General features: G+C 31.0%; 1 long non-coding RNA gene across 1 annotated transcript; it reads right to left on the bottom strand.

The window, feature by feature from the left end:
- Positions 1 to 569: 569 nt before the first annotated feature.
- On the bottom strand, positions 570 to 1,290 carry LOC120144985. Its single transcript, XR_005518097.1, has 2 exons — positions 987 to 1,290; positions 570 to 701 (listed from the first exon to the last, which is right to left on the bottom strand). It is a non-coding gene; the product is annotated as an uncharacterized LOC120144985 (long non-coding RNA).
- Positions 1,291 to 4,656: the final 3,366 nt, after the last annotated feature.

Here is a 4,656-nt window from a genome sequence, read left to right as displayed (position 1 = left end):
GGGTTTCTTTATTTTTAAGTCCTTGGGACCATCCATAAGACCTTTAGTACAAGATATTTTCAGATTATATTTAAAAAACTGAGCCTTCAGGCCACCATAAGTCCTTCAGGCAAGATGCTCTCAACATTTCCTTTGCTCGATTCACCACACTTCGAATAAGCAACGTATCACTCGAAAGATCAACATTTTCCAATGAAAGATATCCAAATCAAATGCTAAACAAAAAAAAAACTGAACAAAAACTCGTTGTGTTTTTTATCTTTGCCCTATTCTTGTTAACACAAGAATAGACAAAGAGACAATTATAGACACTCGTTTTTAACCGAGCTGAAAAAAATATTATAATCATAATTATAATTATAATTATATTATTATTATTATTAATTGTTATTTTTACAATATTTGCAGGTACACTATAAACCCAACAGTCCAATACAATACCCAGTCCCGGTTTTGGCCCAAGACTTGAAGATAACAGCTGACCCAAATCAGATTACAACTCAAACCCAGTACCAGGCCCGGATTGGACCAAACCCATTGTAACTAGGGTGTTCAAAACCCTAGCTTACTCTCAAGCTAGATGCAGCCGCCAGTGACAGCCTCTCCAACTGCCGCAACAGTGAACACCGCCGTCATTCCTTCGCGAATGAGCAACCACCGCACGCTCCGGCCGAGCACTGCCGAGACACCAACAAGGCCACCTGCGTCATTGCATACGTCAAAAACAACCAAGACACTCAAGGATCAGACAAAATCCACTCAAATGCCACTAAAACAATAAAAAAGAGGAACTTAATCCTCCACTAAACGATCATCAATGGAACAACCTTACCCACTAAAGCATATCATTCGGTTACCATTTTAAAGGAGAAGGAAGATCGACTCGAAGAAAAAAAGAAGTCTGGAGCAGAGAGAAAAATCAAAGAAAAAACAGAGAGCCATATCCAAACAAATAATCGAAATAAATAAAAGGAGATAGCTTTTACCTTGATCGGAGGACCATCGGGAAGTTCAAATCGTCACCGGATATTTGTTGATTCGAAAGGTAAAATATCAGATCTAGTGAGTTAAGGTTATTTTTAGGCCGATCTACTTGAGGATATATGTTGAGAGTGAAGATAGAAATATTTTGGTGTTTGAGTTTACCCCGTTCGCCGTGCGCCGCCGCAGTCACCGCCGTGAATCGCCATGACTGACGCCGGCGGCGTTTTTATTTCTTTCTTCCCCAACGGGGAAGCTTTGAGAGAACTTTGCTCTCTCTCTCCTCTCATATTGTAACATTTAAAACAAATGAAGTATATGGCTTAAACAAGCCTTTGATTTTCATATATATATATATATATATTTATATATATTAATTAAAACTCTGCCGTTTTGAATTTCCCTATTACCGTGTTTTTCAAACTTTTAGGGTTTAAAAATAATTTTCTGAAAATATAATTGAATAACATATGAGAATTAATTGTTTGGTGAGAGGTTCTGACTTTTAAAATGTCCATTAAGTTGATAATCACCAACAACTCACTTTGAGTTGTATTCCAAATAATTAAAGCATGATTAACATCCCCATGCGGCACTGCCATGGGTTCCAATAATTTTTTTTTTAAGAAAATGGTAGTGTTAGTTCAACCACTAGTTGCTTTTACGTGTTTTACACATTTCTAAGGAAAATTACAGTTTAAGTATATAGGTTATTATAATTATAATCATATCATCTTAATAAATTTATTCATTTTGGGTTATAAATATGTTTCATGTTTCATTTTTAATCCTATTTGTATTAATATTTTATATGTTTAAATAGTTAGATTTTAGTTATTAATTTTGTTTATTATTTGTTGATCATCATATTACGTTTTTATTGGTTTCATTTTTGATAAAAAAATTAATTCATATTTTATTTAGATTATTATTTGTTCATTAATAGGTTTAGGATAAATATTTTGTTTTGCACTTTAATTAGTGATTAAGTTCATTTTAGTCACCATCATAATAATTAATGTTTAGGCTTATTATCCATTTAGTCCTTATCATTTTTTAGTTTTTTTAATACTTACTAGGTTTCTCTAATTTCTATTAATGCCATTTTAGTCTTTAAATGTTTTTTTTAAATCTTTTAGGTTTCTATTTATGCTATTTTAATCTTTTAGGTTTATGTTTTTATCATGTTAAAGGATTTTCTTTAATTAATTAATTCAAAGCAAATTAATTAAATTTTAATAAATGGATCATATTTTAACTTTACATTTGACTCAAGATTTCCATTTTTACGACAACGTGTAAGCAAAACAGTACCAATTTTGGGCGTTGTGGGGGTGCTAATCATTTCCCACGCGTAACCGACTCCCGAACCCGCTTTAATCGAATTTTTGGTAAAAGCATACCAACTTTTGTCTTAAAAAATGATTTTTCTTAAAATTATTTTTAAAAGACGTTTTTTAGGTATTCGACCTACCTAACCCAAAGGCTGATGGCGACTCTTTCCAAATTAATTCAAAATCACTCATTTTCCCAAAATTAAAAATCATAACTATTTTTTAAACAATTAAATGATTTTTCCGCCGAAAAACGGTTACGACAAGTATGAATACCCTTGTACATATCTAAGTTTTATGGATTCAAAGTAGAGAATAAATTTAGTCATGGGAAACATTTTAATTTTAAAAACGAGGTAATGAAGATCATTATTCATGTTATTTCTATGTAATAAAGTGAATTGAAGGGATTGATTATCGTATGCAAGAAAAGTAAACAAATATGGAGATTCGATAATCATACTTTATGGAACGGTTGCGTATTCTAAAAATTTTAAATTCTCATATAATTTACTTATTTTTTATATTTTATTAATAATTTAATTTCATTTTCTTTGAAATTTTATAATTCCGCACTTCTAAATTTTTAATACTTCTTAAAAATTCACACTTCACTGGTTAAACCCTGATCTTTTCCTTCATCCTACTGAGAAGGGGAGAGCAATTACTAGTTATTTCTCTTTGGTTTCATTTGGGAAATATGTAATTGTGGAATACAAGAGAGACTAGTGAAGATTATGATACCAAAATTTGAAAATTTTAATTTGGTCCTTTCAAAATTTTTGGAAATTTAGATTAAATTTAAAAAAAATAATGTTCTTAACTACCCCTCTCAAAAAATTTAAAATATTTTATTAAGTCTCTGAAATTTCAAAAATTTTAGTTTTCCTAATTTTTTTGGGGAATGTAAACTAAACCTTTTAAAAATTTTAAAAAAATTAATTTAAACCTCTGTAATTTTTAAAGTTTTAAGTTATCCCAAACTTTATCACCAAATTCCGCCACTAAAATATACTTAATTTAAGGTTGTTTTAGTTGTAGAAAAACTAAGCAGAACAATAATATGTTTTAGTTGTAGAAAAACTAAGCACAACAATAATATGTTGTTATAGTAATCAGTACACATTCCAGTAATGGAATCCAAGTAGATAGCCACAAAACAATATTGTTTCAAGCTGAGTTGAATCCATTCCATCGAGAGTTCATGAAAAAGGATTATGAATCCTTGATATGATTTCTGAAACGCCCACATGATATATCAAAATCATATTCATTGTTTCTTAATTATATCCACCAAATTTGCCAGACTATATGTAGTCATTATATTCTTGGGACTGATACATGCACTAATGAATCCTTATATAACCTTTCAAGTATGACCGAGAGACGGATGAGACCTTTACAATACCACCTCACTGTACTCTTTTATGTTCTACCTTCTTTTGAAGAGAGAATATTTAGACACTGATCAACGGTCGATTACAACTCTCGTTCAAATCAAAAGAGAGAATGGCCAATATCCTCACAATCTATCTCTCATCAAGGATGTAAAATAATGATTACTGTTAAAGGACCAGTTTAGTAGGAATTGATAATCATTAAGATTTAATTATGTTTTGGTTTAGTTCAACAGATTAGGAAGAGAAGAATGCGATGTAATAACAAATAAAAGAAAAGGGATCTGAAAAACAAGAAAGAGTAAGCTTATGAATGCAAAAATTCATGGTTGGTTATGACAGAAAACAAGAAGAATCCTCAGTGATAAACCCCTTTGTTTCTTAATTATTATACCCTGTCCGGAAAACAATGCAAAAAGAAATTACACAATCCCATGTTACCAAATCCTTCAAGATTTTCTTTCCGACCCTTTTTTAAGTTTCAAGTAAGGGGATGTTTGTTTACGGCTGAATGAAACCATTCAACGCTGAATGCTGAACCGTTCAGCATTCAGCGTATTTGATTATCACCTCTGAATGAAGATTGTGTTAAATGATTCAACAAAACACTGCTGAAAGATTCAACATTAAAGTACATTCTGAATGATTCAGAATCATTATCAAATAGCATGTCACATTCAGAGCTAATTCATACATAGTCTTTGAATCATTCAGGCCATTGAATCATTTAAAGCTTAATCATTCAGCGATTAATCATTCTGATTTAATCAAACCATGAACAAGAAAGGATTATTTCCAGAAATTTTACACTTAATACATCATATCAAACCATGAACAAGAAAGGATTATTTCCAGAAATCATAGATTCCAGAAATCCCAGAAAAAAAGATTAACAAAAGCCTAAAATTAACATCAACAAAAGAGGAAGTGTAGGAAGAAGCTGA

Source organism: Hibiscus syriacus, unplaced genomic scaffold (genome assembly GCF_006381635.1).
Source record: "Hibiscus syriacus cultivar Baekdansim isolate YM2019G1 unplaced genomic scaffold, ASM638163v2 tig00002338_pilon, whole genome shotgun sequence".
Lineage (NCBI taxonomy): Eukaryota > Viridiplantae > Streptophyta > Magnoliopsida > Malvales > Malvaceae > Hibiscus > Hibiscus syriacus.
This window is presented reverse-complemented; position numbering and strand designations above follow the sequence as displayed.